The sequence below is a fragment of the Marmota monax genome, unplaced genomic scaffold (assembly GCF_021218885.2).
Source record: "Marmota monax isolate L192 unplaced genomic scaffold, Marmota_monax_Labrador192_F-V1.1 WCK01_AAM20220418_F8-fsc00003, whole genome shotgun sequence".
NCBI classification, from domain to species: domain Eukaryota; kingdom Metazoa; phylum Chordata; class Mammalia; order Rodentia; family Sciuridae; genus Marmota; species Marmota monax.
The window spans coordinates 18,077,186-18,103,538 of record NW_026694084.1 but is presented as its reverse complement, the minus strand read 5'-3'; positions in this window follow the sequence as shown (position 1 = coordinate 18,103,538).

Below are 26,353 nucleotides of genomic sequence, written 5' to 3'. Positions count from 1 at the left end.
GAAAATATTGTCTGAATTTATATTGTACTAGAAGTCAGAAATCTCTGCATATTCCTATCTGGGACCCTGCAGATATTCCACTGCATTGCATCAGTGGGTAGCTGACTCAGGAACCAAATTTGACTTAACAGAATGACTGAAACTCTCCTCTGAGAACATTATATTGTAAGAGGTGGGTTTTTCAAGACAGAGGGAAATGAATGGTGCTGCCCTCATCAGGGCATTGGGAAGCCAGTCCTTTTCTTACTCCATGAAAATCCACACAGCATCTAGCCATAGAAATGACAGATCTACAAACTATAAAAGACCCCAAATTGCTTCTGCCCTTCAAAGCTGTCTGGTTTAGAAACTGCCTGCCTTAGTGCTAAACAACACTTCCTAGATGTATAAGTCCTCTCTAACTGCTCTTCCCTGAGTGTCCCTGGCCCTTTTCCTTCCTTGAGATGGCCCTATACTGTAGTTTCCAGAAAAAAAAAAAAAAAAAAAAAAACTTGTTAAGGATGACTTCCTCCCTCATATCCCTTTCCAACAGGCCATTCATTCAGTTTGTTATGCAGTATTGTTTTCTTCTATTTCTTGATTAGCCTTCAAATCTTTGAACTTAACACATCCACTCTCAACTGTTAGCCATCTCCTCATGCCTATGTAACAAACAATCTTGAATATTTTTGTCCTTTTCTAAGCAGTAGACTATTGTTTCTTGTTTCACAACTGCTAGCTTGGTGGGATGTATTAGAATGTATTCTTTAATCAAAATTTTAAATAATATATAACAAAATATTAGTGAAAAAGTTCTATATGTACAAATTAATTTTCAAAATTGAAAATGTTTATGGACTACCTGCAGTTGTAGCATCAAGCAATATTACTTGATCATGCTAAAACTCTGAATAAGTGAGATTTACCTAAAAATGCATTATTTTCAATAGAAATCTGTTTTCTTTATATTTTAAATGTATGGAGGTAATTTCTAGTAATTTTCAATCATTGAAGTGTCTTCTTCCATCAAATAGTGATATTTAACATTTTAAACAATGTGATTCTCACTTGTATACTCACTGTCATATTTTTCCCTAAGACTACAGGGTGTCAGAGTTTCAAGATAACAATTATTAGAATCAAACCTTATACTCATATCATGCATATCAGAAAATCACTGTTGTATAACAGCTTGAAAGCACTGGGCTTTGTTAGGTAGATAGCATCACAGCTTGTCAGAATCATCAACCACCAACTGGGACTGTGATATAAGAGTTTAAAGGAGCACTGTTACCTTTCCAATGGAAGAAATCAATATTTTAAACTGTACCTTTGCCCCTTTATGTTTCTCTTAATTGAGTTTGTTGATTGTTTTATACTGGGTGAAGTCATTCATAATCTTACTATGAATTCAATCACTATATTTCTTTCCAAATGCTAACCTTTATGAAACAGTATCTGCTTAAACATATTTTTCAGTTTAAGCATTTACAATTATAGTATAATTAGAAGTCATTCTATCTGAAAAGTTTTTATTTAATTAATTGAAATAGTAACAAAGGAAGGTTTCATGTCTCTTCCTGTTTTGTCATCTGTAGCTTCAACTTCAGGTAATTGCAGGCAAAAATGATAAAGCTTATTTAATAAATCCCACATCAACCCATAATTTAATTCAAAATGAATTGCAAACTCTTTTTCAGTGTATTTGAATAACCAATGCCTTTACTCTGTAACCTATTCTTTCCAAACATTCAATTGACTTAAACAATTTGAATATGACACTTTTTACTTGTTTCAGTGACAGCAGCAAGTATTTAAAAATTATTCAAATCGTAAGTATGCTTAAACCTGGGTTTACAATATTCAGTTTTATAACATATCTATTTTTGACATGGAAGTTGCTGTAGGTGCTTCATCTATAGCCCTTAGGCATTATCAGTTCAGGTGTCCTGGACAAGTTCTTGCTGCCACTGTCTCTATCTCTGCCTCAGGGTGCTCTCTAGGGAAGGCTACTGAATGCCATCAAGCCCGGTAATTCAGAACTAGGAGAAACTTTCAAATAAATTTATTCCAACTTCCTGTCTCTTGTTTAGAATAAAAATATGTGTTCTAGGTTATTTCTCAGGGTTCTAGCTGACTTGATGATACAACTTTATTGACTGCCTTCTCTTTCCAGTTTAAATTCTTACTGCCTTACTGGTGTTCCTGCAGCTCCAATATAAGTTACATGAGTTTGAATTCTTAGCTCAGATTGGCTGCTGGAGGAATTCAAACTAAAACTTTTATCAATTAATCTTTTAGTAGTGTTTTCTCCTCTGCCTCAGGATTTTTTGTATTCCTCATTTTTATTCTCAAGATAATAAATTTCTCTGCTCTCAAAATATTACACTAGAATACACCCCTCACTTGTTTCTTTATAAAGTCTATATTTCACTCCATGTAGTCTCATTTCTCTGCTCACTTTCAATAAACAATTCTATAGCAAATCTCATTGGGGTCTTTCTTCTCACTTCCTGTTTCCTCTTCAAGATAACCCAATCAAGCAACAGGCTTTAACTCCTCCAGAATACTAAAATCTCTTTTAGTTTTAGTTTTCTTGTATTAGTAAATGGAGCAATCTTTTACTCAGATGTTCAAGATAAATGCCCATGAGACATACATAACTTATCCTTTGCATTTTCAAAAATTAGCATACTTTTGAAAACAAAACTTCCTTTTGTCAATATATTATTATATCTCCACTTTCTCCTTTTTTCAATATTTTCTTCCTTCACCATGAAATACTGGCCAAGCCATCATCATCTTAAGCCTGAATAAGAGAACACATTACTATCTTTCCCTAGTCTACTATACTCAGGAACCAGAATAATTTTTATTTTTTCCTTATCAGAAGCCCAATCTACTAAATAATTCCACTCAAGGGATCCTGGGTATGCAATATGGTTCTTTTCTCCTTATGTGAGAAAACTCTTTAATGCCCATGATTTTAGTAAATCCTTCAATAGAGTAGAAAGTCTTAGAAAAAAGTGAGTCATCAGTGGTATACCAGATTAAAGCCTTAGCCAGGGTTTTGTGGAGGACAAAGGTGAAAACTACTTTCATAATAATTGGTTACTTTTTTACTCTGTCTCTGCTATCCACTGTATATAATCACCTTCAGGAGCAAAGATAATGTATGCCTACCAATAAATATTCATAGAAAGAATGAATGTATGCATAAATAATACATGACTCCTTCATAGCTGTGTGCATTTATGTCAGGAAGTAATTAAAACACAGATTTTAGAATACAGTCAACATAAATTTGAATAACGGCTTTGCTGCTTACCAAGCTCTCTTATCTTCGATTGTAATGATTAGAAAAGAAGTAGCAAGATGATCAGTTTACCTAATATGAATAATCACATTAAATATTAATGTCCTAACTCTATAATTAAAATATGGAGAATGCCAAATTTGATAAAATAGATAGACCAAAACAGAACCCAAAATAAATGTAAGAAGAAGAATAGGTTAAAAGTAAAGGCTAAAAATGTGTAAGTATGGTCAGGAATTTTAGTATTCTTCTATTAATAATTGACCAATCAGTGAGCCAAAAATGTCATAAAAGTTAAGAAGGATTAAATAACAGTTTTTAACTAACTTGACCTAACTAGCATGTACAGAACATTCTACCTAGGGGTATTTTTTTTAAATGTAGCTATTTTAGGATTTACCAAAATAGACCATATTCTGAGCCATAAAAATAACTTAGAATAGACTTAAACAAAAAAAAAGAACTTAAGATATACAAGTATTCTGTCTACCTACAATAAAATTACATTTAGAGCAAATAATAGAAAGGTATATGGAAAATCCCCAAATAATTTGAGGCTAATTAACAACATTTAAATAATGGATGAGTCAAAGAAGACATTAAAAAGGAAATTAGAGAATTTTTTATTGAATGAAAGTGAGCAGGACCTAAAAATATTGAATATAGTAAATATACAAAATTGTTGAATGCTACTACAGAATGAAGTAGTGGAATATTTATAGTAGTAAATGCCAATAGTAGAAAAGAAAAATGGTTTCTAGAAAGAGTAAATTTAACCTAAATAGATGATACCAAATAATAAATATAAAAATCAGAAGTCAATGAAATACAAAACTAAAAGCCAATAGAGAAAAATCAAAGATTCCAAAATCTGGTCTTTCAGACAATCAGTAAGATTGATAAACCCATAACATGGTAATGAGCAAAAAATTCAGAAGACAATACTTGCCAAGGCAAGAAATGAAAACATGATATCCATTCAGGTTCTATAATGTTCAAAGAATTATAAAGAAATATTATGAATAACCAACAGTATTCAAGTAATTCTACAAGATGTGATGTAGAGATAGTCCCTGCTCTGGATTGGAACTTGAATATCTTCAAAAGGCCTATGTGTCAGAATCTTGGTCTCAGTTTGGCACTATTGGGAGGGGTGGCAACCTTAAGAGGTGGGGCCTGGTGAGAGGTCATTGGGTAATTAAGGATTTGAGCCTTTCCCTCTTTCTCTTTTTTCTCCAGCCATGGGGTACATGGTTTAGCTCCTCCATACAATTCCATTCTGATGTGCTGCCTCATCATAAGCTTATATGCAACAGGACCATCCAATCATGGACTGGAAGTCCCAAAATTATGAGGTAAAATAAACCTTTTCTCTTTACAGGTGGATTATCTCAAGGTTTTGTTATAATAATAGAAATATGACTAATTCATTAACATAGATGAACAAAATTTTCAAGATTATATAAACTGAGTAGCCTAATTTCTATTAAATAAATTTAATTTCTACTTAAAAAGCTTTGCACAAAGAAAGTTGAAGGCCTTTACTGCTTTACCAATGAATTTCATCAAATACCAAACAATCTAGCAGAAATCTTCTCCCCAAATTTGGAAGGATGAATTATATTCCATCTTATTCTATGAAGTCAGAATTACTTTAAAAGAAAAATTAAGTAATATAAGAAGAGAAAACTAGGTTATTTATCCCATATGAACATGTATAAAAACATTTTAAACAAAAGATTTGTATAAATCAAATCCAAGAAACAATAATATAAATAATGCCTTATCACTAAGTAGGGTGTATCATACTAATATCATGAGGGTACTGCAAACTACAGAAGATACAAAAGATACCACTTCATATCTATCAGAATGAATAAATTTACAAAATCTGACCACACAAAGTCTTGGCAAGGATGTGGAGAATCCTCCCCATTCATTGTGGGTAGAAAGTAAAATGTCTATATTGAAATGAGATATTTTCTTAAATGTCTCATTCTTAAATTCACCTTTCATAGGGCCTAGCTATCCCCTACCTAGTTATTTTCTCAAGAGAAATGATTGCTTGTGCCCCAACACAAATATGTGTTTCAATAGACATAACTACTTTTTTGTGATACATAAAACTTGAAAATTAAACAAATTTCCATCAACTGGTTAATAAACACATTTTTGATTTGTTTATATAATGGCATATTATTGAGTAAAAAAACAAACTTAATCCTTCAAAACTAGAAAATACATAAATCTCATAATAATCATATTGAATGTAAGAAGCCAGACCATCCCACCATAACAGAAATAACAAAATACTTAATAGAGTATGAGTCAATTGTTCAAATTTTTAGAATATTAAAGTTAATGTATAGTGGAATTTTTTGGATTCAGGATTATGAATGTTGAAAGAAAAGATTATGAAAAATTAATGAGATAATGCATCTGTTAATATATTGATTTTGATGACATCTTAGAAGTCAAATTGTACATGTTAAATGCATGCAATTTATTATATACACATACTTAGAGTTGTTAAAAAAATCTAACTAAAATACTGATGCACAAGAAATTCACCTCTATCTTTAAATATTGTATACCACTTTCATTTTTTTAATTGTAAAAACTGACTATCCACTTTTCATTTCCTTGCTTTTCTGCTATTTTAACTGTAACTTTAATTCCACGTTTTCTGCAATGTAAAGTATATAAATATAACGTTTTGTATTCAAATAGCATCTTTTGATGTTCTTGAAAGGAAAAAGAAATATTTTATATTTACCTATATATTTATAATTCTTGTGTGCTTTATTTTAAATATTTTAATTTTTATTCATATGATTTTCTAGATTTGTATATAAATAAAATTAAACATTTCTTTGTGGCATAAGTTAATAGGAGGTAAGGTTATTTAAAAAAGGATTTAGGGCAGTAGAAGAATGCAAAACTAGGGGGAGATGTAATAATTTAGAAATTGACATCACACAGTAGAAGGTAATATGACTTAAATATGTCAGTCTATAGGCATTTGGACAAAAATAATTTATTTTGCTGTTGGATATACTTAAAATCTTGTGAAAATGGCAGAATTTCTCCACTTCTATTGGCCTGGCCATGATAAAAAACATTTAAGTCATACAAATATGAATCTAGCATTTACAGTTTGCTTTCATTTTGAAAATCACTTTCATTAGTTATTGGTAAATTCTTGGAAAAATGTTGGCAGTGCTGGATCAATTAATAATTAATAAAATTATTTTTAAAATACTGAATACATATTCTATAGGGTAAATTTTAGTAATGAAAATACTAACAATAAATATGCTAAGCATTTGTAATAACCAGTAGATAATATTTATGCTATTGAATAAGAATAAAATGTTTCAGAAAAGATAAAAATCTATATGTAGCCAGGCACAGTGGGCACACCTGTAATCCCAGCAGTTTGGGAAGCTGAGGCAAGACACTCAGCCAAAGCAAGGCGTTAAGCAACTTACTAACTCCCTGTCTTTTAATAATGTACACAATAGGTCTGGGAATGTGGCTCAGTGGTTGAGTGTTTCCTAAATTCAATCCCCAGTAACACCCCTGCCCCCTCAATCTGTATGTAAATAAAGTTCTTATATCTTGAAGATGTCAATTTCAATTAATGGTCACTAATTAAGAAAGAGAATGACAAACATTACAATTGTTTACATCTTTTACTTTTTCAAGAATAGAAGGTTATCTCTCAGAATGATAGAAAGGATCATAGATCTATTAATTATTTAAAATAATCACTAACATTATTAATAATAGTTAACTTTTGATTATTTATTATGCCATATACTATTCCAAGAACTTTCCTTAAAGAAGAAACCATTAAGATGTCTATAAAATATTTTTAAAAACTGAAGTATAGAGAAGAAACTACTTTATCATTCCAAGTTTGAAAGTTATAAAGCCAGAATTTTTTCCTGGGATGATAAGACATAAATCCATCTTTCTAATTAATTATACTTAATAGTATATATGAGATGTAAGCCCAGAAAATAAAATAAATTTAATTTTTTTAAAAGTCTAAACATTGTAGGTCTGGTTTCACAGTATTAATTCTTCAATGTGAAGATTTTTTTTATTTTTTTATTTTTATTTTATTGGTTGTTCAAAACATTACAAAACTCTTGACATATCATATTTCATACATTAGATTCAAGTGGGTTATGAACTCCCATTTTTACCCCAAATACAGATTGCAGAATCACATCGGATACACATCCACATTTTTACATAATGCCATATTAGTAACTGTTGTATTCTACTACCTTTCCTATCCTCTACTATCACCCCTCCCCTCCCCTCCCATCTTCTCTCTCTACCCCATCTATTGTAATTAATTTCTCCCCTTGTTTTTTTTTTTTTTCCCATTCCCCTCATAACCTCTTATATGTAATTTTGTATAACAATGAGGGTCTCCTTCCATTTCCATGCAATTTCCCTTTTCTCTACCTTTCCCTCCCACCTCATGCCTCTGTTTAATGTTAATCTTTTCCTCCTGCTCTTCCTCCCTGCTCTGTTCTTAGTTGCTCTCATTATATCAAAGAAGACATTTGGCATTTATTTTTTAGGGATTGGCTAGCTTCACTTAGCATAATCTGCTCTAGTGCCATCCATTTCCCTGCAAATTCCATGATTTGTCATTTTTTAGTGCTGCATAATACTCCATTGTGTATAAATGCCACATTTTTTTTTATGCATTCATCTATTGAAGGGCATCTAGGTTGGTTCCACAGTCTAGCTATTGTGAATTGTGCTGCTATGAACATCGATGTGGCAGTATCCCTGTAGTACACTCTTTTAAGCTCTTCAGGGAATAGTCCCAGAAGGGCAATAGCTGGGTCAAATGGTGGTTCCATTCCCAGCTTTCCCAGGAATCTCCATATTGCTTTCCAAATTGGCCGCATCAATTTGCAGTCCCACCAGCAATGTACAAGAGTACACTTTTCCCCACATCCTCACCAGCACTTGTTTTTGTTTGACTTCATAATGGCTACCAATCTTACTTGAGTGAGATGGTATCTTAGGGTGGTTTTGATTTGCATTTCTTTAACTGCTAGAGATGGTGAGCATTTTTTCATGTACTTGTTGATTGACTGTATGTCCTCCTCTGAGAAGTGTCTGTTCAGGTCCTTGGTCCATTTGTTGATTGGGTTATTTGTTATCTTATTGTTTAATTTTTTGAGTTCTTTGTATACTCTGGATATTAGGGTTCTATCTGAAGTGTGAGGAGTAAAAATTTGTTCCCTTGATGTAGGCTCCCTATTTACCTCTCTTATTGTTTCTCTTGCTGAGAAAAAACTTTTTAGTTTAAGTAAGTCCCATTTGTTGATTCTTGTTATTAACTCTTGTGCTATGGGTGTCCTATTAAGGAATTTGGAGCCCGACCCCACAATATGTAGATCGGAGCCAACTTTTTCTTCTATCAGACCAATATCAATGGATGAAATAGAAGAAGCAATCAAAAGACTACCAACCAAAAAAAGCCCAGGACCGGATGGGTATACAGCAGAGTTTTACAAAACCTTTATAGAAGAATTAATACCAATACTTTTCAAGTTATTTCAGGAAATAGAAAAAGAGGGAGCTCTTCCAAATTCATTCTATGAGGCCAACATCACCCTGATTCCGAAACCAAAGACACCTCAAAGAAAGAAAACTACAGACCAATATCTCTAATGAACCTAGATGCAAAAATCCTCAATAAAATTCTGGCAAATCAGATACAAAAACACATCAAAAAAATTGTGCACCATGATCAAGTAGGATTCATCCCTGGGATGCAAGGATGGTTCAATATATGGAAATCAATAAATGTTATTCACCACATTAATAGACTTAAAGATAAGAACCATATGATCATCTCGATAGACACAGAAAAAGCATTCAACAAAGTACAGCATCCCTTTATGTTCAAAACATTAGAAAAACTAGGGACAACAGGAACTTACCTCAACATTGTAAAAGCTATCTATGCTAAGCCTCAGGCTAGCATCATTCTGAATGGAGAAAAATTGAAGGCATTCCCTCTAAAATCTGGAACAAGACAGGGATGCCCTCTATCACCACTTCTGTTCAACATAGTTCTCGAAACACTGGCCAGAGCAATTAGACAGACGAAAGAAATTAAAGGCATCAAAATAGGAAAAGAAGAACTTAAATTATCACTATTTGCAGATGACATGATTCTATACCTAGCAGACCCAAAAGGCTCTACAAAAAACTACTAGAACTAATAAATGAATTCAGCAAAGTGTCAGGATATAAAATCAACACGCATAAATCAAAGGCATTTCTGTATATCAGCGACAAAACTTCTGAAACTGAAATGAGGAAAAACACCCCATTCACAATATTCTCAAAAAAAAAATAAAATACTTGGGAATCAACCTAACAAAAGAGGTGAAAGATTTATACAATGAAAACTACAGAACCCTAAAGAGAGAAATAGAAGAAGATCTTAGAAGATGGAAAAATATACCCTGTTCATGGATAGGCAGAACAAACATCATCAAAATGGCGATATTACCAAAAGTTCTCTATAGGTTTAATGCAATGCCAATCAAAATCCCAACAGCATTTCTTGTAGAAATAGATAAAGCAATCATGAAATTCATATGGAAAAATAAAAGACCCAGAATAGCAAAAGCAACTCTAAGCAGGAAGTGTGAATCAGGCGGTATAGCGATACCAGATTTCAAACTATATTACAGAGCAATAGTAACAAAAACAGCATGGTACTGGTACCAAAACAGGCGGGTGGACCAATGGTACAGAATAGAGGACACAGAGACTAATCCACAAAGCTACAACTATCTTATATTTGATAAAGGAGCTAAAAGCATGCAATGGAGGAAGGACAGCATCTTCAACAAATGGTGCTGGGAAAACTGGAAATCCATATGCAACAAAATGAAACTGAATCCCCTCCTCTCGCCATGCACAAAAGTTAACTCAAAATGGATCAAGAAGCTTGATATCAAATGTGAAGATTTTTATCCTGAAAGTGATGCCAACTTCTTCGATGACAGTAACATGATGCTCAAACTATTACAGCTGTGGTAAGGTATTTCATTCCTAAAGCAACATAGTGATTGTCACAAATTTATATAATTACCTGCTCTGGAAATGAAAAGAGCTTAAAAAACATCCATCAAATGTCTGCTTTTTTATGAGCTTAGGGCTTTCTTATAAGAGATGTAGATTCCAAGCCTATAGCTGAAAATCCCATGATACTGAAGAAGTATCTGAAAATTGACATTATGCCTTTTGCCCTATAGCAGCATTTCATGATTTCATCTATTTAAAATGTTCTCCGATTTAAATATCTTCCTTTGTGGCTTAAATATTATGTATAAATGCCTTCATTTTTAGTACCTATTCTTAAATTGGGGGTGGGGGGGGGCTAAAGCAAAATTATTTGCTTGTGAGTTCTTTGGGGATTTAGTTTTGAAATAAAAGATAAAGGAAAAACTAAAGTTTCTTGAATTCCTTCTCTCACAATTATTTAAAACCCACTTCCATATACTTCTTTGCACAAAAAAATTTGCATCATAGATATGAGATATTCGTAGTGAAAACTTGTCAAAGTGTCATATAAGAAATTTTAGGGAGTGAGAAAATCCTTAATTTAGAAGAACACAAATGACATTTTCTTATATATTTGATGTACCTATTCATAAAGACATGAGGTTATAAAGTAAACAGAGTTCAAATGGTACAAATTTTAACAAAACCTAATCATGACATGAAATATAATGCTGTTTCCAAAATGCAAAACTCACACTCAGATAAAAAATATGAAATGCATTTTTTAGACAAGAGGTCATTTAGAAGAAAGGAAGAAAAATAGCATAGTCATACCAAATATTGCATTGGACATTTGCTTAGTTTTGAACACACTGCCATAGAGCAGCTTTAGGTTTACAGCACAATTGGGTGGAAAATAAAGAAAAAATTCTATAAAGCGTCTCATCAAAACTCCCAGACTCCCCTACTGTCAATATCCTTTACCAACCTGGCCTATTTTTTTGCAATTGATGATAAGTTGGTATATCATTATCATCCAAAATCCATAGTTAACATTAATGTTTATTCTTGGTGCTGTACATTTGATGAATGTGGATAAATTTGTATTAACATATACTGGTTAATCATTAGAGTATAATACTGAGTATTTTCACTGCCCTAAAATTTCTCTGTTCCCCAATTGTATCCTCTCTTTTCCCAGGTCCTGGCAACTACTGATATATATATATCAGTATATATATATATATATATATATATATATATATATATATATATATATATATATATATATATATATATTCCCAGTATATGGCTTGTCTTCTTATAACAGAAATTTTCCTGGAGCAGACATGTTTAAGTTTATCAAAGTTCAGCTTGTAAGTTAATTGTTTGTTTTATGGCAAGTGCCTTTGATTTTGTTCAAGGGAAAGTAGATTTTTTTTGTTGTTGTTACCATTCAGGAATTTTATAGGTTTGTGTTTTATATTTAAATATATGATCCATTTAAGCTGATATTTTTTTGTCAAGCTCATTAAGGATATGTCTACATTTATCTATTTTTTCATTATCTATTTTTTCATGTGGGTTTCTAGTTGTTATATGACTATATGTAGATAAACATGTATTTGAAGAAACAATGGCAAACATCTCTAAATTTCATGGAAATCCATGATAATAAGAAAAAAATCTATTGTAAGTACAGTAGTGCTGAGTAGATATTTGGACACTGGTTCGTATATGTCATGAGCTTGGATAATTCAACCACTTTCCAGTAGATGTGGTCACATTTATACATTTATTCTCATGGCAGAGCCTGGAGTTTAGAACAGAGGTTAAGCATGCAGCGTTTTTGAGGTTTAGACTCAGTGTGGAACAATATTTCCTCTGCTTCAGTCTATGATCTTAAAACAAGCTACATTACAAAAGTCATAGGCATTATATTGTGCTAATAATTGGGAAATAACTTTCCAATCAATATTCTACATACCCTACATATATTTCTTAGAAATTAGTTGGGTAGCCAAAAAACAAACAAACAAACAAAGCCCAGGGCCACCTTCAAGCAAAAACCACATTGAGCCATGGCATCTGCACATGCAATTTCATTTATCACTAGCTCTAGGAATTAGGAAATCAGATCTTTATTTTTGCAGAAATTAGCAAGTAAGTGGTTCATTGCCACTAACATTTCTACTTTCACATTACTATACTGTAACAATAAATATAAATGAATTTATAATAACTTCATATTGCTTTGTAACCACTGTCCCAAACTTTTTTTCATGATAAGTAATATTCTTCATGATTTCTCTCCATAAGGCTTAATTATAAATCACTTTTTAATCTGTCTTTTGCTTCTTTTTTCAATCATGATAAAAAGAGCTCTGAATGAGGTCTTTGCTGTTATGGTAAAAAGACAAATAATGAAGAAGTTCTCTAAAATCTGACATTTCCATATTGCTACATAGGTTTAGAATGACATTTTTAAGTGGGTCCCAAATATTCATTTATTCATTAAAACTTTATTAATTAATTTTGTCATATATATTAAAATATATGAGGTTCCAAAGAAACAAACAAAACAAAAACAACAACAACCAAAATGCAGATTCATGAGACTTACCCCTGAAAACCTTTTCACATTTCAGAGAGACTATGTCACAAAATAAGCAAGTACAATTGAGGTCTATCATAGAAATGCCCACTGTGAAAGGAAATACATACACATATCACTAGTGCTTTTTTGTGATTTTATTATGTTGCTTGCTGTAAATAAGAACTAGAATAGAATAGAATCTCAGCAATTAATCAAATAATAATTTTAATTTAATTACTGATAAAAGTATTAACATTTAAGATTTAAACTAATGTTATGTTTTGTTTTGTTTTTTACTATTCTCAAACCTTATACTTTTTCACACCTTACCTTCTTTTATGTCTTATTTATTAGAAATAGCTCTGGGAAGACTAAAAGACACATAGCAGAGTTTGTAAATCTCAGGTAACAAAAAAAGGTAGAATTAATACTATAACATGTCACATATTGTTAACAGCAGGGTAAGGTGCCTTAAATCAATCCTCAATAGTTAATATTTGTGAATGCTAGCAATTTTAACTATCTTATATGTGTATGCACGCACATACACACATTCAAGTTTTCAGTATTTAAAATTTCATTAACGTCATCAAACTTAATATGATAGAATTTTGTTAAAAGATATGAAACTCTCTTGATTGGCAATGTAGAAAATGGCACTGTGCCTGCATGAATTACCCAGGTAATTGCAGTTGGAAAGATAGTTACTCAGGAGTAGATCCCATCCAAGCTTTTCCAGTTCACTCTACTTCATTTCCATTAGGAAGTCTTTAGTGCTACTAGAACATATCCTATGATTTGTAATATAGGATTTCTCAAGCGATGAGGTCACTTATGTTCAAATGACTCTAACCTTTATGAAAATGGAAACATAGTTTCCTTTTAAAAGATTTTTGGAATTTGAACTGAAACCAACTTGTGAAATAGAGTGATTCCTTATAGCATTTATCAAAATTATTTTTTAAAAATATAATATATTTGCCAAAAAACTCAACCTCAAGAGTGAGAAAGTTTAGAAGATTTCTCATCATATATGTTCATTTGAGTGCTATTAATATTTGTGAATAATAGAAAAATATAAATGACAAATATGGGAGACTAATTAATTACAGAAAAATAAGTATTATGCATGGCTTTACAGCCCCAAAATATTTATAAAAAGCACATGCCCCAAAATATTTATAATATATGTTGCTACAAAATATCAGGTAAATAATACATGTATTATGAATATAAATTTGTTCAAAGGAAAAATAGAAGAGACAGTTTTCAGGCACATGATTAAATTTTACATTTATCAAAAGGTGAACAGGAATTATTTTGTTAAACGGACTTTTGAATAATCTAGTAACTATAATTTTGTTATTTCCATGTTACAATTAACAGATAATATATCCCTTTTAATCAGAAATTAATTAATGAAAATATAGAAACATAATTTGTATTTTCCATATGCTACATTAACTGATGAACAAATCCTGACTTTCAACAATATAAGAAATCCACAATTTGAAGAATTTAATTAATACTTCAAGAAAAGAGTTAACTCATTTTTTCATTATAAACATATATGAACGATGTTAGCTGTCTGAATAATATGAGAATAAATAAAAAATAAATAATAATTCACAGTGTGCCCACTTATATTTCCTAACAAAAAACTATAATTTATTAAATTTTCAATTTTATTATTTAATAATAATTCTGCACCATATGTAAAATGGTGCACCATATGTTTCTGGTATTATCATTTGTTCACTGAGTTTGAAAAAAAGAACACTCATGTCACAGGAAATCCCTTTATTATATTTTCCATCCATAATATATACAATGGAAGTACAAATACATGGGTATAACAATGACGTTTTGGTAGCCAAAGTGATACATTATTTTTTGCCAAAAAGAAGGTATGACTCCTATTCCTTCCCGGAAGCTAATAGAATTGAGACTCTTTTGAAATTCTAGGAAAAGTTTATTGATCTTATTGAAAAACATCAGCACTATTGTTTCAATAATACATATATACCATATTAAAGAAATGTTATCATGATATTAAGACATTGATTAATAAATATTAATAAAAGGACTTAAATGGTTCAACAAGAAATTTATAGAGGAGAACAAATTAAAATATACTTATATATGTTCAAATAACCCAGATAGATTAAAGTTTGAGAGAACAACATATTTTAAAAGAAAGAGGTAGACAACATAGTGTTACAAAACAAAGAGTAAATTAAGATAAAAACTGAAGTTGCTCTATGCTGGTGGAATAGAACTAACACAGTGAATAGACAAAAATAAGTAATTTTCTAAGGAAACAGTGAGGTGTCCCCCAAGATCCCTTGTGCTAATGCAGGAATATTTGGAATTGAAATAATTGGACTCTAAAAACTGTAACCTAATCAATTCAATATAGTTTGAATGGACCTGGTAGTAACTGTAGATAGATGGGACATGGCTAGAGGAGGTAAGTCCCTGGGGGCATGCCTAGGAAGGGTGCATCTTAACTGTGGCTCCTTCCTTCTCTTCTGGCTCCTGGATAGCCATGAGGGGAACACCTTCCCTCTATTGCACCTTTCCCCCTTTATGTTTTGCCTCACTTGGGCCCAGAGCAATAAACTTGAGTAAATATAGACTGAGATGTCTATAAGCATGATCCCCCAATAAATATTCCATCATCTAAGTTGTTCTTGTCAGGTATTTTGTTCACATTTGCACAAAACTGACTAAAGAGACATTCATGCCAGAAATGAGGTCATGCTGTAACTAATGTGAACATGTGGTTCATTAGACTTTCGGGCTGATTTGCAGAAGGAATCTGGAAACGTATGAGAATGTAGGCCAGAGAAGCCTTATAATGTGGTAAGTGGATCTTAATGGATGATTCTAGTGGAAACTCAGAAGACTAGGGTGCTGATAGGTGAACTGTGCTCATGAGGTTTTAGAAGAAAACGTGAACTCTATTTGAAATTGGATTAAATGCTACTCATGTTACATTCTGACAAAGAAGTTCTCTACAGTTTGCCCATGTCTTGAGATTTTTTTGTGAGTCTAAATTTAAAATCAGTGGACTAATAATTAATGTGATGGAAGAAATTTCAAGTTGGCATAGAATTCAGTCAATAACATGGATATTGCTGACAGCTTTTAGCCAGGTTTACTATGAGAAACAGAAGGAGAAATCAAAGCAGAAGGATTTTAAAAACTTGCAGTTTAGCCAGAAAAAAAAAATGCACAGAAAACTGGGAGAAAGGAAGATGTGGTTATTGAAGAGAATATAGCTGCTAAAGAGAAGTTAAATACTTTGCACAGAGACAATTGGCAAAACCACATTGTTTGCAGGCTCAAAAGTATAGAAATAAAATTCCTTTGAAAAGGGAATTGGGATCAATTGCTTCCAGAGATGTGTATAGGACGTTGTTTCATGATCTTTGGATGTCCAGAGACTCAGAGGCCATTGTAGTTACCATCCCAGGGGTTCCAGCTAGTGCTTAAGGTGGCAGAACACCTTGTCATTATTCATGAGACGCTGCTTCTTTAGGAATGCTGGATGCTGGAGTTACAAAGCCATATAGACTTCCTCCAATATTTCAAAGGAATTCATTGGAGGCTAAGAAAATATAGCAGGATTATCACTCTGCAGCCCACTCCTGAGAATATGTAACTTGTTTTTGGTTTTTAGAGGGACTCATAGTTAAGTGGGCCTTGATTCTCACAGATTTTGGATTTGAACTTTTGGGAAATTCTGGAACTGTGAAGAATATGAGATTCTTGGAGTTGGACTAAACACATTTTCAAACACAGTGAGATGTAAATAAGCTTTTAGGGACCGAGGAAGAACATTAATGGCTTGGATATGAAGTGTCCCTCAAAAGCTCCTGTTTTAATATAGGAATGTCTAGAGTTGAAATAATTGGATTGTGAGAGGTATAAACTAGTTACAGTCCTTCCTAGTTTGAATAGACTGGCATGATAGTAGTCTAAGCAGGTGGGACATGGCTGGAAGAGGTGAGTCACTGTGGGTGTGCCTGTGAAGGATGTATCTTCCCTGTGGCCTTTCCCACCCACACCCATTTTCCTGGCCATCCATGAGAGGAGCAGTTTCCTTTCTCTATACTATTTCCCCATGATGTTCTTCCTCACTTGGAGACAAAACAATAGACTCCATTGTCCATAGACTGAGAGCTCTGAAGGAGCCCCAAATAAACATTCTCTTTTCTAAGCTGTTGTTATCAGGTATTTTAAAGTGGTACTAAGTTGATTAAAGCTGACATTGAAGAGAAACTTGAAGAAAAGAGATGATTTGGAAATAGAGAGTCCATGAAAAGGTGTGGAATCCTTTTTTTTCCTACTGCAAATTAAATTATTTCTTTAAATTCTGTTACTAATTATTCATTGCTAGTATATAGAAACTCATTTTTTTGTATCATCATTTATTTCATTTTTATATTGAGTTATATAGGTTGAGCATCCACAAATAAAAATCCCAAATCTGACATGTTTTCAAATTTGAAACTTATGATCACTGACATGATGTCATACATACAAAATTTGACATTTGATTTCATATTATTGGTCACAGACAAAACATGGGTGCATTAAAAATACTGTGTACAATTATTTTTAAGCTATGTATATAAGGCATATATATGAAACAAAAATAAATTTTGGCTTATAGGACTTAGTTCCTATATACAAGATATCCCATTATATAAATCATATATCCTAAAATATTTAAAACTTTAAAATATAAAATATTTCTGGCCTTGATTATTTCAGATACGTTATACTCCTCCTGTAGTACAAATCACACATATTATTCAGAATGACTATCCCCATTTAATACATTCTCTTATAATTCATCATCATCATCATCATCATTATTATTATTATCATTATGTGCTAGGGATTGAACCCAGGACCTTGTGCTTGCACGACAAGCACTCTACCAACTGAGCTACACTCCCAGCCCCTCATCCTTTATTACATGTTCAAGAATATAAATCTTAAACATTAGAGCCAGTTATACAAAACTATCATGTCAACTATGTTTTCTATTTGATTCATAACCACTTTGTAAGCCTACCCAAACTGCCAAAATGCTTGGCACGTTCATCATCATCATAGCACCATCTATAATAACCTAGACATGGAAACAATTCAACAGTCTATCAAGCAATGAGAGGAAAAACTCAATGTGTACCTATAAAGAACTATTATTCATCCTTAATAAGAAAGGCAATCCTGCCACATTGTTGCAGCATGGATTAACTATGAGAATATTATTCTAAATGAAATTAGACAATCAGAGAAGATAAATATTGTCCAATTCCACATATTTGAGTTATTTAAAGTAGTCAATTTATATAAACAGAAGGTGTAAAGTTAATTACCAGTTTCAAGGGTGAGAGAGGAAAGCTAAGTTGGTTAAAGGCAATAGGTCTAGTTTCATTCTTCTACATATGCATATCCAGTTTTCCCAGCATCATTTGTTTAAAAGGCCATCTTTCCTCCAACATAGCTTTTTGGTATCTTTGTTATGTGTCAGATGACTGTCTGTGTGGATATATCTCTGTGCATTATATTCTATCCCATTGATCTTCATGTCTTTCCAATGCCAATACCATGCTGTTTCTCTTAATTTAGTATAATTTGAGATCAGGTACCATGATGCCTCCAGCATCACTCTTTTTGCTCAGGATTGCCTTGGGTATTCTGGGTCTTGTATTCTTCAAAATGAATTTTAGAATTTTTTTCTTGTTCTGTAAAGAAGTCATGGGTATTTTAGTGGGGGTTGTATTGGATCTATACATTGCTTTTGGCAGCATGGCCATTTTGACAATATTAATTTTGCTTATCCAAGAACAGGGGAGTTCTTTCCATTTTCTAAAGTCTTCTTCAATGTTTTATCATTTTCATTACAGATCTCTTACTCCTACTGGGTTAGATTTATTCCCAAGTACTTTATGAGGTTTTTGTGATTGAGATAGATCTTCTCATTTCTTTCTGAGCAGATTCATTATTAGATATAAAAAAGAAATTGATTTATGTATGAGATCTTGTATTTTGCTATTTTGCTAAATTTATTTATCACCTCTAGAAGTTTTCTGGTGGAAATTTTTGGCTCTTCTAGATATTCTAGGATGATGTCATAAGCAAGTAGAGATAATGTGACTTTCTTTTCCATTTGTGTTCTTTTAATTTCCCTTTCTTGTCAAGACTGCCCTGTTGAGAGTGATGAGAATGAATATCCTTGTCTTATTACTGATTTTAAAGGGAATGTGTTCAGTATTTTCTCTGGTCAGAATAATGTTGGCCATTGGTTTGTCACATAAAGTCTTTAGAATATTGAGGTTGGTCAGTTACATTCCTATTTTTCTCCAGTGTTCTTAGCATGAATGAAGAGAAAACACAGCCTTTTTAACAAATGGAGCTGAGAAAACTAGATATCCATATTTAGAAGAATGGACTAGATTTCTATCTTTAACCTTGCATAAAAGTCAATTCAAAGTAGAACAAGCACCTAGGAATTAGACTAGAAACTTTGCAATTGGTAAAAGAAAATGTAGGGTAAACACACCAACATATAGATGCAAGCACCAACTTCCTTAACAAGACTTCTAAAGCAGAAGAAATAAAATTAAGAATCAGTAAGTGGGACAACCTCAAATTAAAAAGCTTCTTCCCAGCAAAGAAAACAATTCAGAGCATGAAAAGAGAGCCTACAAAACAAGAAAAGATCTTTGCCAGCTGCTCTATGACAGATAATTAATATCCAGAATATATAAAGGACTTACCAGTCATGTTGGCACACATCTACAATCCCAGCAGCTAGGGAGGCTGAGAAAGGAGGAACACAAGTTAAAAACCAGCTTAAGCAATTTAGTGAGGCCACAAGTAGCTTAGCAAGACTCTGTCTCAAAACGTTAAAAAAAAAAAAAAAGGCAGGGTTTGTGACCCGGTGGTTAAGAACCTCTGGGTTCAATCTCTAGTAGCAAGAAAGAAGAAACATAAAACAATATAGGAAGATCTCAAAAAAAAAAAATGCTTAACACCAAAAAAATAGCAATTAATTAATAAATGAGCAAAAAAACTGAACAGATACTTCTTAAAAGAAGAACAAACGACCAACAAATATTTGTAAAATGTTCAAAATCTATAGCAATCAGGGAAATGCAAATAAAAACTACATGAAATTTTATCTCACTCTATTTAGAATGTCAATCATTATGAATACAAATAATAAATACTGGTGAGGATGTGGGGAAAGGGGTATTTTAATATATTTGTGGGAGTGCAAATTAGTACAACAACTTTGGAAAGCAGTATAGAGAGTCCCCAAAAGACCTGAAATGAAACAATCAGAAGACCCAGCTATCCCAGGTATTTATCCAAAATAACTAAAATCTCTAGTGATATAGGCACATTGATACTTATAGCAGTTCAATCACAATAGCAAAACTATGGAACTAGCCCAGATGCCCATCAACAGATGAATGGATTTAAAATGCCATATGTACACACTATGCAGTGCAGTTTTGCTCATTCATAGAGAATGAAATTATGGTATTTGCTGGTAAATGGATGAAACTGGAGAACATCAGGGTAAATGAAATAAGCTAGACTCAGAAAATCAAGGGTCCAATGTTTTCTCTCATATGCTAGATCAAAATAAGGAAAAAAGGCTGGTGGGTGGGAGGAATCCCATGAAAACCAAAGGGAGATTGGTGGGATAGAAAAAGGTGATAGAGAGGGAAGAGGGACAGGAAAAGGGAGGATGGTGAAATGAAATTGACCAAATTATGCTATGTACATATATGAATATACCACAGTTAATGTCTCCTTTATGTATATCTGTAAGGAACCAATTAAAAAAACAACAACTATAAATTAATAGAAGAAAGACCAGTAGAATAAAGAATGGGGAGCAGGCAAAGAAAGGGAGAAGGGAAGGGAAAAAGGAATTAGTAGAAACTAAAGTGGAGCAAAACACATTCCTTGCATGTATAATGAACCCCAATATTTTGTATAACTATAATGCAGTAATAAATTTTGCCAAACGAAAAAGTTCCAGTGATCTAGTTGACAACCATGTGACTATACTGAACACCACTTAACTTCACACTTAAAAATCATTAAGATGGTCATTTTTATGTCGTTTGCTTTTTATTAACCGCAATTTAAAAAATAAAATTAAAGAGGTGGGAGAACCCATCTAACTCTTGGATTCTGGAAAAAAGTCCCAGTGGTGAGGTAGTATTGAGCTAATGAGTAAAGAAAGCATTAAAGAAACATTTCAGAATTTACTGATTACCTACCTCTTTTCCTCTTTATTCTTGTGAGCTGACTAATAGAATCCCATCCTATGAGAGCATATCGTACTACTAATATGCTGGTTAGCCAAGAGTCCTGCTTCCTCACATGTTGAAGTATAACATTAGAGAAGCAAGCCGAGGCAAGCATATGAAGCAGAGTTTATTTAAAAAGGGGTAACATAGACTTCTCCCTGGAGGGAGAAGGGGGCCATAGCTGGTATCCTGGTATCCTAAGAAGCAAGGGTGTTTTTGCCTTTTTATATGTCCTAGGTTACTTTGTTCTCCTGCTCCCTTCCAATTATCTCTTTACCTCCCACAAATGTGACTAGGCCCAGGAAATGTTCCAAAGATGAGAAACAGATGGGCTGGAGGGGTCAAATTGGAATGATCTGGGCAGGAAGGGGTGTTAATTAACTACCCCCTGTAGGGAGGGATAAACCCAGAGACAAATTACCTTAGCAATAAGTTGGAGCAGGGGCAGGTTATCTTGGTAAGGGTGGAGAAAGGATTCTAAAGGAATTAACATATCAATTCCTCCATTCTCTAGATCCAACCCTTGCCTATCTGCCTAATTCTGGCTTCACTACCCCTTGAATATTTTCTCTTTTGTTACTTTTTCCCATGCAACAGAAGAGAAGAAATTGTTTGCCTGCAACCTGATTAAATGAAATGTTTCATATACAACCACAGCAGCTTCTAGAAATGAGACAATGAGCTACATGTTAATCTTTCATTTTCCTATGGTTTCTTAATTACATTTTCTTCATCTACACAGTATTTTCACATTCACAAATCACTTATGTAAAGATGTGAAAAGATGGGATGTGATGTTAATTACTTTATATTGCTATAAATGATTTGCAGTTCTATCTGAAGAATTTCAATCTATAGAAAAAAGTATACTGCACATTCATATAATATTTCCCTGGTTATTTAACTAAAAGTTAATAATTATGCTACCTTCAAATTTTATATCTTAATTTGATATATTATAATTCACACATAATAAATTTAATATTAGTACTTTCTTTTTTTCATGTACTTAGAGTGGGGAGTTTCTTTTAAAAACTCAGCATCAATGTGATAACTATTTTTAAATACATTATAATCACTGTATGGTTCATTGATGGCTATTTTTAATATTCATTTTGTTCTAATTTTCATTTTACTTCCTCTGTGTATTCAAAGAAATATCCAAACTTAAAACAGCAATTTGGAGGAATGAGTTTATACATCTTTGACCTTTATTTAATAAATGAATATTTCTGTCTTTAAAATAAAATTTCATCAGACGCTGTAATATGAAAGTATGACAAATTATAATGAGTAGAGGGAAAAAACATTCTCTTCTGCAAAGTTCTGATAAGAATTTGTTTCTATAAGAGATTTTTCTCTTTTATAATTGGAAAATTCTAACCCTTAACATATTAAAGGCCAAATGCAATTATACACTATTCTTATTATATTTCTTAGGCAAAACTAAGAAATTTAACATTACTTCTGTGAATCATTGGCTTATTATAAATATTTTCTTCTTTGAAGTATATGAAATTTAAATTGTTTTAATTCATTTTATATTGCTTATTGGAGACTAAGATTATTATGAACATAATGACATGTTTATTGACTTCATATTCTGTAATATATTATATACTTAAAACAATGAATATCTTTCCCTTATGTTGTGTAAAAAATAGTAATTTTAATTTCTTTTTTTTTTTAATTTTTAATGTTTATTTTTTAGTTTTCGGCGGACACAACATCTTTGTTTGTATGTGGTGCTGAGGATAGAACCCGGGCCGCACGCATGTCAGGCAAGCGCGCTACCGCTTGAGCCACATCCCCAGCCCATAATTTCTTAAATTAAGATATTTCATATTACATCTTTTTATATTATATAGCATTATATAGACAAATTGTACTAACCTTTTTGTGTGTGTGTGTGTATATATATATATATATATATATATATATATACACACACACACACACATGTATATGTATTTTTATCAATGGTATATGTTTAAGGTGTTTTTGACCCAAACTATCAAACAGAAGCTTTAAAAGTCCTTTGAAAATTATACACTTAAGTTATACAGTCAGCTGTTTTTCATTTCATTTCTTGTTATTTTTTAACAAGTCTCTCATCACTTTGATTCAATACTCAATATAATAGGTACAACAAAGATTCATATAGGATCCCCCAAACCGGAAATAATGGTAAGGTTCTAAGTGTGACAGGAAAGGACAAATATACATGTATATATGTATGTCAAAATATCATATTCTGGGGAGAAAAAAAAAAAAAAAACAGACATTTATTTTGGCAAGGGTCTGGAGGCTACCTGTGTAAGAACAGGTGCTAATGCCTGTTTCTCTGATTTCTTTTCTTGTGAAAATACTATTCCTATCAGGGATGATCCTATGGCATCATTTCACCTGTTTATGGGCCCTATCTCCAGATAAATTCACACTGGAGATTAGGGCCTCAAGGTAAGAATTTTAAGAGGACACCATTGAGTCTATAGTAGCACAGAAGTCTTAAAATATGTAAAATAGAACCTAAGGAATATGTTTTTGATATGCATAATGTAAGTCTTTATTGTTTTATTTGGGAATATTTAAATAGTAATTAATGTCAACATTTATTTTTCATTTAAAACTTTTATTTTACAGATTCACTAGTGAAACAGTTTATCTAATGATACTGACCTATACACTTACAGAACAAAAGCTGGACAAAATTGAGAGTCATATATCCCTTATTAGTCAGGGCTTTGCCTCTGCTCTAATACACACTATTTCCTATCAACTCCCTAAATCTGAGGCTAAATACAAATCACCTTTTATAATTTTGTTAGCTCTATTATTTTACTTTACCTTGAGTTAATAAACAATTTAGTAAAATGTTTATTTAAATAAAGAAGTGCCTGATTTTAAAAAGTCAATATTTATTTGAAATCTGTTATTATGTATCAAGCATCCAAATATAAAGCAATACATGAGAAAATTTCCCCTAAGATATTTTGTTATTGTTTATATGGTTCTTTGGCATTCTTGAAAATAGCTATGTTTTGAGTGTAAAGGAAATAGAAAAATGTCAATAATATAGAATTCATTGACTTCACAGAGACTACATATTTAAGTATACACCTTATGTAGTTCTAATAGAAAATTGATATTTCTTTGTATTTATTTCATAGAACCATACTTTTCATATGAGCTTTAAATTTTTTTTCATTTTCAATGCAACCAACTTGTTAAAATTTGCCACTTTATCTCCATGCCTACTTATGTGTTGTAACTATAATAAGATATCACTAGAATAATACAGCTGAAATTAATCTTTGGCATATACTTATTGATGATTGATGGTTCTTGAAAAGTAACCAGTTACTATATTATCTTTAAAAGTGTTATGCATACTTGCAAAAAGTTGGTGGTTGGAATAAAACATTCAAATTTATTTAAAAATTACTGTAGTCTCAGAAAGAGCAGTACTATAGTAAAATAAAAAAAAAAAAATATCACTACAGAAGAATAGAAAGAGAGAGAGTGAGAGAAAGAGATCAAAAGAAAGAAAAAGAAAAATGCTTATGTGACAAGACATCCCCAAATACCCAAGAACTAATGGGTGAAAAACCAGTGATCCCCACAAGACCTGAATGGTGTCAGTAACTGGAGAAACCAGAGAAAAACAATGAAAATGTCTAAAGCTGTCAGAATAGCAATGGATACTTCCTAGGAACTACAGCAGGCAAATGTGAAGACAGAAGCAAAAGCTGAGAAGAGCTGCTGTACACTTGTTGAGTAACTCAGAGAAGAATCTGAAAAAGGTAAAACAACATGATCAGTATGACGACTAGGGGAAAAAAAAAGAAACTATACTGGACAAGATTTCTGGGAATAGAAGTTAAAATGAAGAACACAAGTACAATAAGGAGAAATGAAAGAGAAGGTAGAAATAATAATTCTAGGAGATCTCGGAAAATATGATGCTATATTTTGAAAAATATTTTGATAAGCTAATCCCTCTTAATAATTTGAAAAAAATTCACCTGAAATTATCAAAGTTAAAAAAAATCATGAACAAATCACTTATAAAATTCAAAAGAAAGGGAAAGAGTAAAAGATAAAGTCATTAACAAATAGGTAATGATTGCATGTGACAAGGACATGTCCATTGAAAAATAGGAAATCCATTTTGTTAAATTTCAAAGTGAGACAGTATAAATAAAAAACAAATTAGAAGAAGGGAAAAGAAATAGTAATCAGGAGACAAAAACTTAGTGGTGCTCTAATAGAAATTAGACCAAAAATGATATGCAAAAGAAAATATTATCGAAACACACATGCACACACACACACACACACACAAATTGGGAGTATAAAAATAGAGCAAGCTTAAAAGATGAGTCCTTGAAATAAAAAGAAAGTAAAAAAGAGGAAGTAATTTAAAAAATGAAAACAATAACTGTTAACAAGGGGCATCAAATAAATCATAGGTGCTTTTGAATAGAGAATAATAGTAATGAAACAGGAAAAATCATAATTCAAAATCATTAAATACAGAATGTCATTAAAATGACATAATAAAATAATAAGAAAAGAGATGACCTCAGACATGACCAGCACTAATACATTTCATTAAAACTTAATAAATCTTACAGAAATGAGATAATATTGTGCTCTTATTAGAAAGTGTAAAAGCAATATAATTGACAGCAACAAATTGTGAGGTATACATCAGTAGTGTAAATGAATGTAAAAACGTCATGCTAAATAACAGACGCTGGACTCAAGAATCTACACATTGCATGATTTGATTATGTGATAACAGTAAGATCAAACCATACCACTATACAGTATTTGAAAACTAACAGTCCTTTTCTAAGCTCATCCTCCCATAGGAATTTTGAAAACTCTAGACGTAAGCAAAAACTCTTGAGCATATTAATAAAAAATATTCCTTTTCTATTTTCTATTTCAGCAGTTCAGCTTCAACTGGGCACATATTGCCATATACAGATAACACTCAGTCTATTAGAGTGCATTTGCTTAATTGGCTCATTGAGGTAAAGACCT